At 34.3% G+C, this 12796-nt stretch overlaps 1 long non-coding RNA gene across 1 annotated transcript in view; it reads right to left on the bottom strand.

Moving 5' to 3' along the window:
- Nucleotides 1-12796, bottom strand: part of LOC106728014 — an 89515-nt gene that overhangs the window by 41098 nt on the left and 35621 nt on the right. The window lies entirely within an intron of this gene.

The following is a 12796-nucleotide window of genomic DNA, read 5'->3' as shown; positions in this document are numbered from 1 at the left end:
ATATAAACTTATACTTTCTAATATGCACATTTCCATATTTTTAATTCTTTATACATAAATTCTACCTTTTATATTTTCCAAACACAAAATACCCAGTAAAGTTGATTATTAATTTTATTTATTATTTAGTTATAATTTAAACCTATTAATCAAACTATCCAGATCAATCATTCTATTGAAAAGTATTGGAAATTTATGTCAGATACTATTTGAATTATAACCAAAAATGTTCTAAGTGGTTGTTGATATGAGAAGTGGTCCCTACTTTTAGGAAGGAAATACTGTTAAGGCTTCCTTCACATTACAGAATTAGCACAAAAATCTGTTCCCAATTAAAAAACTGTGGGAGAACCCAGCTGCATTTAGGATTTGGCAAATGCATCGAATTGTGCTCCAAATGCTTTGGTTTTAGCAAAGCCTATAAAGTATTCTCTCATGTCTTTTTCTCCTTAACTTTAAAACACATGTCCAGAGCATGAATCTGTAGCCTCTTTCTCCTTCCAGGTTTCAGATTGGAAAGTTTTAAAATGCAATACCTTTAATATCTTCATCTGTCTAATACTCAAAGGGTGAAAAAGTATATACATGAGGTCACTTATGTAAACAAAAAGATTTATATCCTGGTTGTCAGAATGTTTAAAAAGTAATTTACTTTCACATAAAACCAAGAAGCTAAGTTTTGCCAAAGACTGATGGCACTCAGGCTAGGAGTGGTTTGAATTTATTTTGAAATATAAAAGCTGAGCAAGCCAAGGAGTTTGTTTCAGGATAGTTTGAAAGTTTCTGCAACTACTTCTCATGTACTGTACACTAACGTTTTGAAAACTAGGGCTCTAAACAACTTAGCGATGTAGAGAATATTTTCTAAGGAAATTAAATTAAATTTAAAGGATATAAAAATTAAAAGGGTGTTTGAAATACGAATGAGTAGAACAGATACAGTATGGAAAACTACTGAAATCAACCTAGAGGATTTTTTAAAATGTAACTTAAGAGCCATCTTTAGAAGTTACATGGATTAAAGAAAAGTAAAATAGATCAGCATGTTTCTCTTCCATTAGCTCACTTAGTAACAGTTCTTCCCTGTTCAAGCCTGAGTAATTGAAATTTCATAAAAACAAAAGTACAAATGGACAATAGGCTTTCAATGTCACACATCCAATGTCACAGATGTAAGACCATTGAAGAAGAAGTGATGTCTTCTTTTCCTTGATACAGAAAGAAAGTAAAATAATATAATCTGCTATAACTTATGTCAGGTACTTTTCACAACCTTTTACATACGCTAATGTATTCAATATTTCAACAACTATGAGATTAGATACTGTTATTATGAACATTTTACACACAGGGAAAATTAATAAAGCAAAATTAAATAGACAGCTATGAAGCTATTGCATTACATATCTGGGATTCAAACCCAATAGGACACCTTAATAAAGACTGCCTTTAACAACTGCACTATATGATACCACAGAGTATGACAGAATCAGGCATAGTTTACTTTAAATGCTAACATTGTCACTTATTAAGTACTGGGATCTCTAGCATATGATCTATTATAACTTTGGTTTTCTCAAATATATAATACCAAGATTAGTATAAAATTATTCAGATTTTCAAAGGATATAATATCTTGGCACATATTACATACACAATACTAGTCAGTTTCCACTGATACGAATATTTAGCCTGTTTATTCTTCACAACTTAGTTATGAAGCAATGTAGAGTTTCTAGTTAAACCCTAGGGTAATGAACATGTTTATTTAAAAATTCTCCCTTTAAAAATTCCATTACGGTGTCTGTAAAAGGCTAAAAAAAAAAAAGTGGGGAAGAATTGCCCAGAGGAATAAAACACTGGAGAGGAGATAGTAGCAGATAGGAAATTGAAAAAAAAAAATCTGGGAAAAAAAGTGGGCAAGTGATGAAAGGGAACATAGAGGAGAAACCTAAAATCCAAATATCTGAAAGCATAAGAAAGCCAAAGTAAATCAATAGGCACCACATCCCAAGGAAATGCTCAAAATGTAAGATACCAAGAACCCTGAAAATGGAAAGTAGATGAGAAAAAAAGACTGGAACTGGTTGAAAGTCTATGGGAACAGAGGTAAGGTGGGGGGTCGGGGAGGGGAAAGAGATTAACCAAAGAATATATGCATCACCCACGGACACAGACAACAGTGTAGTGAAGGCCTGGGGAGGGGACAGGAACAGGATGGAGGGGGTCAATGGAGGGGAGAATAGGGGACATATGTAATTCTTTCAACAATAAAGATACATTTTAAAAAATAAATAAATAAAAAAGAAAGAAACCTAATCCCTAGGTCATAATGCAATTATCACAGGAAAATTATACTCCCAGGTGATACTAGTTGGTAACGTCAAAGACTGTATCAAAGTTATCAGAATTAAGGTAAATAGATGAAGATAATCTGAGTTCTTGTTTCACAAAGATTCATTAATTCAGAGCACAAATAATTACTGAACACTTACTATGTTCCAGGAGGTATTCTAGCAGTGAATTAAATAAACAAAAGTAGTCCTTGCCTTCATGGTGGGGGCGGGGGGGGGGGAGAAAGTTTATGAGAAAAGCAGTTCAATTCCTAGATGTCCATTCTATCTCAACACAATCAAGAGATCAGGCCTCTCTAATTCCTCCTGAAGAATGGAGGACTGTGCTACACAGCATGGCTGAACTAGACTCAGAGACACAACAAGCAGTAGAAGGTCTGGATGCTATCCGAAAACAGAGATTAAATAAAATTTTACATGTTGAATGGTGAGACATGTCTCCTACCCCAACATGACCAATCCTTTCTTTACTGGGCCTTGAGAAAAGGGGCGGCTTCATTTAAACCATCAGGGGGGGAATAATCCTGAAACATTGACATTCAAGAAATAATACGTAGTTGCTAACAGTTCACTCACCACAAAACTGGTACATCCCTGACCAATTATTCTAAAGTAAAGCTCTTAATTTATCAAATAGTGCCAGCTTAAAAGCTGGGGGCTCTTTTTATGTCATGGTGACCCCGTGGGAAAAGTTAGAAGGCAAACGGTGATTATTGAATCTACAGCTTTAGAGTAGGGCTAACATAACTTTCATATAGGTATGGAAAGTGGTGGGTAATGATACATCTGTGCCATTCAATCCAGTACCTATTAGTCACGTGCGACTATTGAGCACTTTAAATGTGTCTCCTACAGCTGAGACACTGAATATTAAATTTTGTTTAATTTTTATTAATTTACAGCTTAGTAACCATCGATGGTGGCTACTTCATCGGATAGTACAGCTCTAGAGAAAATAATTAGAAAAAGTCATAACAGTGGTGCTTGCTGACTTTTTCTTGTCACTTTAAAAGAGGCCCGAGATAAATGAGTTTAGCAGGAGTTAACCAATTTGAAAAAGGAGACTGAAGAGAATACAGCTTTGCTAAAAAGTGTATCTTTCAGTCTGTTTCCTTCAATTTATACTGACTGAGGATGGCTTAATTTAGATTTTATTCGCTTAAAAAAACAGCTAGCTTCTGTATCTCAAACAGCAGGAGATAACCAGTGTCCTTAGGCCTCTTTCAGTTATATTCCAATATGTTCTAGGAAGGAAAGATAAATTAAACAGGCTGTTCTCTCTCTGCTCTTTCAGATGGTTTCGTAGTACCTTTCATTAACTCAATCTTTTGAATACAATATACACATCTCTTACATTCTTCCATTTTTACATTATTTTCTTTCTCCATGCTTTCCTTTGGGCATTTTCTATTGGCCTATGTTCTAATTCACCATTCTCTCATTGTTTTCCAATCTACTGTTGAAAACCATTCATTGATATTTTAAATTCAGATATTGATATTTAAATGTATTCTTTCAACTCTAGGATGTCCATTTGAATCCTTTCAGAACAGTTCTATATTGAAATTCTATATGCTTGCATTTTATTTCTACCTCTTCCTCACTTTTCATTAACATTTATAAAAAAATTTAAAGACACTACCTATATCTACTTTATCTTTGCATCTACTTGGATTATCTATTTTTTCTCTTGATTATCAGACACATTCTCCTGCCTCTTTACATGTATAGCGATTTCTATTACATGTTGGAAATTGTGATAAAAGAACCACGGAGATTCCAAATGGCATTATCTTCTATCAGAAAGGGTTTACCCCTTTCTTTTGTTAATTCAATAAGGGATTGATTATCTCAACTAATCAGAGATTGAACTCTTTCAGGGTTGGGTTGAAGTTTTGGTAAGACTCACTTTACCTCTTGGTCGAACCTCCTCCTGAGGTCTCCCTGGAATTTTGACTAAAAGTCTGGCAAATATTCTTGCCTCATCCCCAAAAATAGGAGACCAAGTTCAGCTGTCACAATTTCCAAGGTCAGTTTTTTAGCCACTGATCTTCATATCCTGGCACTTCTATTAAGGGGTTTGGGGGGAATAAACAATTTAATGAAAATCCTTTCTCTCTTTGGTGATTTTTTTTTCTTTTCTACAAATCCGCAGGAAATTTTACTTTGCCTTTAAATCTATCTTTTCACCCTCTTTCATAGCCCCAGATCTCAGCCATGTTAGAATTCTTTCAAGTGTACAAGTTGTTGCTGTAGCTTTTCATGAACATTAAATGCTGTGTTGATTTCTTTGTCCTTGGTAGTAGCCCTCTGCTTGGACTAGGCATACTTTGCCTTCATCAGTATTAGTGCCTTGCAGTGGTTCTCAACCTTCTGGCCCTTTAAATACAGTTCCTCATGTTGTGACCCAACCATAAAATTATTTTCGTTGTTAATTCATAACTGTAATGTTGCTACTGTTATGAATCGTCATGTAAATATCTGATATGCAGGATGGTCTTAGGCGACCCCTGTGAAAGAGTCGTTGGACCACCAAAGGGGTCACAACCCACAGGTTGAGAACCGCTGCTTTACAGAGTTCAGAGCAGATGGTGACCTTCAGATATTTTCAAAATAGTTCTACCCTCTCTGATATCTAGTGTTCATTGTACTATTACACCTTTACAAGTATTATTTTGTAATTTATCTTGATTTTTCTGGTAGCTGTAATGTCAGCTGTGGGTTGGGGCATGCACAAGACTAGTAAAAGAACAGGACAGTTCAGCGTTAAGATCTATTTTTAGATGAAATCTCTGCCTGTGCTTACCTGCACACGAAACTGACTAGGACTGCTACATTTTTATATAAATTGTCTTTTTAAAGAGACCACAAGGGAGATTTACAAAAAGCCTGTGCTTTTCACCTGTCAAAACTACCTCCAAGTTTCCAAATCTGTACTAGCAGGAAATGAACTGTGAAATCTGTATTTTTCCACAGAAGGGCATACATTCCAACTCTCAGGTAAGATGTGGCCATGGGGAATAATGGACAGAAACAAATAAAAATCTTCCCAGATGGAAAATCCAAGAGCCATGGAGGACAATAGAAAACATGTTAATCCCCAGAAAGCAGAATAGTAATGATAAATTTAGAAAGATCTAGAAATTCTTGCTTAATCTGATGAACCAGCAACTTTAGTTTATATAATAATAGGGTGTCTTAAAAAGTGTATACATACTTTAACAGCTCATTCTATTACATTTTGAAAATGAAATGTATTTTAATAGACACTGTCTTTATAATTATTCAAAGTGTGTATACTTTTGGGGGACACCCTGTATTCTTGGCTTTCCTCAAAACGGAAGAGTTTTGTTTTAATCCAAACCTGAGAATATTTTTCCATCAATTGTCTTTATAATTATTCAAAGTGTGTATACATTTTTGGTGGACACCCTATATTCTTGGCTTTCCTGAAAACGGAAGAGTTTTGTTTTAATCCGAACCTGAGGATATTTTTCCATCAATTTTTTTTTTTAAGAGAGAGTAAGAGAGGTGAAGACTGAGATAAACATCAATGTGAGGAAAACACATTGATTAGTTGTCTCCTGCACATGCCACAACCAGGGCCCAGGCCAGGGAGGAGCCTGCAACCAAGGTAAGCGCCCTTGACCTCAATCCAACCCTGACCTTTCTGTCCCCAGGCCGACCTTCTATTCACTGAGCCAAACTGGCTAGGGCTAAAAATAGAAGTTGTATTGAAGTATCCTGCCCCACTGTACATGAGTTTGTATGTATCATAAAAAAGGGGTGATTAATAACTTCCTTTGCTATCAAATCACAATCAGCCTTAACTGACCCAATGGAGAGAACAACTTACATCCTTGACCTAGATCAGGATATGGAAAAAGACTTTGGATTATCGAATGTGGGGGAGGGGGAAGTATGTTTTAAATGTACCAAAAAATAAATGACATGATTCATGGAGATATGGGTGGTCAGGCTAAGAGAGAACGGTATCTGTCGACCAATATTCATTCTTTCATTCTACTCTTTTAGTAACAGAATTCCCAAAGATTTAGCCAGCCTTGAAGGGAAGCTCTTTGTCTTTGACTTCCTCCTTTCTTGTGTTGCAGAGTGTGGAAGTAGTGGTGAGCCAGTTTCCACAATGCAGACAAGCGAAACACTCAGGGGATGGTTAAGCAAAAATATAAAATAAATTTGGGACTCAAGGGGCAGAGCATTTCTCTCCACCCCTTCCTTGCAGTCCCCTTCCTGACCCATCCCTGCAACCAGGACATTCTCATTCATCCTGGACTTAGAGTCAAAAAGGTTCTGTCTTGTTTCAGCCATTGTGCATTTGGTCTTTGTTAGAGTACTAAAATAAAAACCCTAATTAATATGTAAGTCTTGTAGAATTGTATGCCATTTTAAAGTATGTGCAATTAATTATTTTGATAAAAATTATGCTAAAATTATATTTTACAAGACAAACAAAAAAAAACCTCAGTCAAAATAATGTTGAATATATCAAATATTTCTAAATTATATAATTATGTTAATTTTATTTTGCTAAACTAAATAACATTATTATATTGTATTTGTAGAGACATAATTCATAAAGCACCTTCACATATGCCTAGCTTAACATGCATAGTATCATTTATTAAGAATTAAATTATTCATGGCCATATTCAGGACTAGTAATCTTGAGAGAATTCCTTGTTGCAGAAAAGCAAAGTTTCACTTGCCTTCAAAAGTAATATGACCTTAGTGGGAAGAATGAAAGACTTGGAAGTTAAAAAGAACCAGGTAACTACTGATTCCTCCCATCTTACTTAGTATCCTATCAGCATTGCCCAAAGCCAAGTCATAGATTCTCTTTGATCCTTAGTCTACTACTATATCTATATATCAAAGGTAATAATCTTCTATCTTCCCACTAAATGAAATCAGTCAAGTTCAAATGAAATAATATATATGAAAGTAATGTGTATAGTGTTGTAAATCAAACTTATAAGCCTTAGAAAGGAAATGAATAGAAACTCAACAGATTATGAGTCAAACTTTTAAGATAAGTTACTTCTACAGTAGAAATGAGAGATGATGTATGGCAGAAGAGCAAGAACAAACAGTCAATAAAGCTAGCGTAGAGTGAAAAGTAGACAATGTCTACTAGTATATTCAGCAAAAAGAATAAACATATAAAAATATTTATATGTATTAAGTAACATTTAGCTATATGAAATGAAGTAGCTTTGTTTCTAAAAATAACCTGGATCAGACATATTAAAGGATTTCATTGACTACCAAATAAATATTCCAGGATTTGGGAACTTCTGGGACTATACTTTCACTTTCCTGAAAATCTATGATCTAAAACTTAGAGGAAGGGATTTTTCCCCAGTAGTTCTCTTTTTTCTTCTTCTTCTTCTTCTCTGGATGAATCAAAGACATCTTGAATTGCTTCTGATCCCACAAAAAAAGAAAAAAAAATCAGGGTCTCAATGCTGGCTTGTCTTTTTTTTAAATTAAATTTACCGGGATGACATTGTTTAATATTATGATACTGGTTTCAAGTGTCCAACACGTCATCTGTATATGGTATTGTGTGTTCACCACCCCAAGTCAAATCTCCTTTTATCACCATTTATGCCCCCTTTCCCTTTTCTACCTCCCCCACCTTCCTTTCCTCCGGTGAGCACCATACAGTTGTCTGTGTCTATGAATTGTTTGTTGATTTATTGATAGCCATTCTGACAGGTGTGAGATGATATCTCATTGTGGATTTAATTTGCACTTATCTGATGATTAGTGACATCTTCTCATATGTCTTTTGGCCATCTGTATGTCCTCTTTGGAGAAGTGTCTATTCAGGTCCTTTGCTCATGTTTTAATTGGGTGTTTGCTTTTTTGGTGTTGAGTTTTATAAGTCCTTTATAAATTTTGGATATTAACCTCTTATGGGATGTATCATTGACAAATATTTTCTTCCAGGCAGTGGGCTGTCTTTTCATTTTATTGATGGTTCCTTTGTTGTGCAAACACTTTTTAGTTCGATGTAGTCCTTATTGTTTATTTTTCCTTCTGTTTCCCTTGCCCAAGGAGATATATCGGAAAAATATGTTGAGATGAGAAATGTTTGAGATTTCACTGGCTTTGTTTACTTCCAAGATTTGTATGGGTTTGAGTCTAATAGTTAGGTCTTTAATTCATCTTGAATTTATTTTTGTGTATGGTGTAAATTTTTTTCTTCTTAAAGTGTAATGCATAGTGATGCAAAGGAATACCTTAGTTTCTTTTGGAAGGTAGGATAAGGAAATGGACTAGAATTAATTTACATTCCCTTGCTTCCTTGTTTCTTTAATCAACATTTCTTACTTTCAATTTTGACAGCTGAGCTCTATTAGAGTGTTTGATAATTTATGTTAAAGTTAACTGAGAAAGAAGAATCTGTAAGGCAACAATCATCTGTAGCTAAAAATGTTTTTCTATTTAATTAGCCAAGGTAACTGAGGTTAGAGACTTAGTTAATTCTAATAAGTTTCCCTGACTATAAAATAAGCTAAACATGACAAAAAAACATATGTAAACATAGAGAGAAGAATACAGCTATAGAACTTGAAATTGTCAATTATTATTAAAATAATTTTATATTGTAGCCACATAATCCTCTTATTATAAAAAAGTCACAATGATAATTGAAGATAAGGGAACAAAAGCAAAGTTAAGACTTTATATGGCTCCTTGTTAAAATGAAACATGTAGATTGCATTAAAAAACAAAAAGTGTGAATTTAATGAATAGATGAAAACATCTTTGTCCTAAAAATTACCCCAAGATACTGTCTAACAAAAATATATTTTAATACTTCAAATCCAAAAAAATAGAATTGATTTATTTAATGACAGAACTAAAATGGCAGGAATTACTTTGAAAGTACATTTTCTAAGTTATATAATTATCATTGATTTTTTTAGACCTTAAAAACAATGTCTTAATCCATAATGCAAAGAAAGTCTTGGCATATTTATTTTGAATGCTTTTGTTCTGCAAAACAGATGTGACATTTTATAACCAATCTGCTTTGAGGTAATTTTAGTCATAGATACAGTAAATATACCAGTAAGTTTTAAAACCTATTTCTGTACTCACTCATTCCAGGATTTAATTATAGTTTGTGCAGTTAAGTTTAATTTCTTCTTAATAAAAAAACATAGGAAAATCATGGCAATATAAGGCAATATAAATTATGAAATAAGAAATCATTTTTCCTTTTCGCTATTTTTAACTCTTCAAAACTAAGTTTTCCTGATCAAATTTTTAAAAAATTGGACCCTGAGCATTCACTTTCAGCATTATCACAAGCAGCACTGTTATATTCTCTACACAATATTATGCTTTATTGAATGCCCTGGAAATGTTTTACTGATGTAACTAGGATGCTCTTTTCCCTCTCATCACAAGATTTTGTTTTTCTTCCTTCAAAAAATGGTACAAAATGTAAATAATAAAGGAGAGCAAAAGAGTGAAATATTTATCTATGAATTCAAACATTGTAAAACAAGCAGACTCATCAGCATCGAGAATCTACTCTTCCACATAACCCTTTTCCTAGATAGCACATAGCACGTATATTTAAATTCCAATGCCTCCTGGCCTGCAGAACTTACCTTACCTTCAAGATTAATATTTTTCACAGCACATTTTGCAATGTGTGAACCAGCAAGCATTAGTCCTGACCCTGGATATCATGACTACAAATTTCTGTGGCCTTTTGCCTCACAACATTGTGGTCTACTATGCTTGTTTCTAGTGGTTGCCATCTCATGAACCCACAAATTTACTATCACCCAATACATTGTCCATCTTTTCTAATTTCCATAGTTTTATAATGTATTAAAGGTGTTATTATAGCACTTTCTGGACCATCCTCTAATACAGAGTGGCAAATTCTTTTTTTTCTGGATGTATCATACTATTGAATCATTAACATTGAACTTATGACCAACAGGGCTATGTAACTCTTGCCTGAATGAGGCTGATCTAACACATATATTTCCTCTATAAAGCAAATCACAGCTTTCTTGTGCTTAGAAACACTAGACAACATTTGATTACTATGCATAGGGGTCATTTAAAACAACAAAGTCTCTAACAAAAGAACACTAGACAAAAATGCAAAAAATATGGCCCCAAATAGACCACAGAAAGGACACTGATTTACCATAGGAGAGCTGGAGCAAGAATGCAGAAAGTTCCCTGGTGGGAACTTGCTTTTTTTTTTTTTTTAACCAATAATTCTCTAGGACATATGAATGAAGACATTTATAGGATCACCCAATACATTCTGAATATTTACTATGGGAAAAGCGGTGTTTTAAACACTTACTGTATTTGTTACAGTTCAGTTTCAGAGAAGAGAACCTACATCTTTGCATTTTGTTTCCCAAATGATTTATTATAGGGTGGTAAATGGCTCACAGAATCACTGAGAGGGCAGGGAAAACAAAACAAAACACCAAAAATAAAAAATAAAAATATCTAGGTTGAACTTTCAGGAAGAACTCCTAGAGCCAGCATCACAACTAGGCCTTGGAGAAGGCTACCACAGCTGCTATAATAGGAATCAGCCTGGCAAATTGAGAATCTTCCAGTATAGCAGCTAGACCCAGAACCGCATCACCTCTGTCAGAATGTTCCAGCCGTCAAGATTAACAAACTGACAAGATCACAGAGTCATTACCAACAGAAAGCCACATCTACTGCTGCTGGATTCAAGACTGTCTTATTTGCTAGATCAGTGGTCGGCAAACTCATTAGTCAGCAGAGCCAAATATCAACAGTACAACAATTGAAATTTCTTTTGAGAGCCAAATTTTTTAAACTTAAACTATATAGGTAGGTTCATTGTTATTACCTTAAGTAGGGTACTCCTAAGGCTTAGGAAGAGCCACACTCAAGGGGCCAAAGAGCCGCATGTGGCTCGAGAGCCGCAGTTTGCCGACCACAGTTAGATTATCCACATCACAACTAAGGACTCATTCTCTCTTCTATACTTTTATATTGTTCATTTCTTCTTCTTTCTATCCATCTGTTCTATGCTCCTTTTTGCTACAGACTAACTTTTCTCCAGACTCCAGTCCACCAATAAGAAAATATAGCTTGTGACCTTTCCTGAATTTGGTATGTCCCTACCACGGAATTTAGAAAAATTGAACTGGCTCTCAATCCCGATTTCAAAATCAAAGGAAGGATATCAACTGGGTAAGATGCTTACCACTCATTAACATTCATCACTGTATTAACAGATATAAGGATTAGAGCAGATTTCTTCTCAAAAGTTACTTAAGCCAAACACATGGAGAGAAACGTTTAAAGTACTGAATGAGAATAAGGGACTGTTAACCTATAATTATTCACCTAGAGAAAATGTCTTTGAAACTCAGGTAAAATTAAGACGATTTAGGAGAAACGAAAACTCAAGGAATTAACCACCAGCAGAACTATAATACTAGATATGTCAAATAATGACCTTTAGGCAAAAGAAAATCATACCAGGAAAAAAAAAATAAACACATGCATCTGCACAAAGGAATGAAAAGCACTGGAAATGACCATCAGGTGAATAAATAGAAAACATTTTTTATTTATAAAAATTAAGTTAATGGCCCTAGCCCATTTGGCTCAGTGGATGGAGTGTTGGCCTGTGAAACAAAGGGTCCTGAGTTTGATTCCGGTTGGGGGCACATACCTTGGTTGCAGGCTTCTCCCTGGCCAGGGCTCTTGTCGGGGCATGTGAGGGAGGCAACTAAGCACTGTGTTTCTCTCATATTGATATTTCTTTCCCTCTCTCTTCCATATTCTCTAAAATCAATGGAAAAATGTCCTTGGTGAGAATTAAAAAATTTAAGTTAATGCTTTAAAAATATATTGTATTGCTTATAGCATATGAAGAAATAAAATGTTCCAAACAAATAGCAGAAAGAATGGAGTTGGGGTACAGAAGTATGCTGTTATTAATAAAATGGAATAATGCCTTGAAAGATACAAACTACCAAAGCTCCATGAACAAGAAATAAATAACTAAATATTCTTATAATTATTAAAGAAGTTGATTAATAATTTAAAACCTTCTCCAAAGAAAACTTCATGCCTCTATGACTTTATTGGTGAATTCTAACAAACAGATTTTATTGTGTTGTGCATTTTTTTTAACAAACACTTAAAAAAGAAATAATACTAATTTTGTACAAACTCTTTCAGGAAAACAGAAGAGGAGATATTACTTCCAAACTCAATAAGGCCAAAATTATCTGATATGAAAAGCAAAACAAAGACAATTTTAATGTAAATTTATATATATATATATCTACACTAATAAAAGAGAAACATGGTAATTAATGTACGAGCGCTACCCTTCCCATTGGCTAATCAGCATATCCTTATGCAAATTAACTGTCAGC

Source organism: Myotis brandtii, unplaced genomic scaffold, assembly GCF_000412655.1.
Source record: "Myotis brandtii unplaced genomic scaffold, ASM41265v1 scaffold52, whole genome shotgun sequence".
Classification (NCBI taxonomy): Eukaryota; Metazoa; Chordata; class Mammalia; order Chiroptera; family Vespertilionidae; genus Myotis; species Myotis brandtii.
Note: the sequence above shows the minus strand (reverse complement) of the source record. Positions and strands in the feature narration are given on the sequence as shown.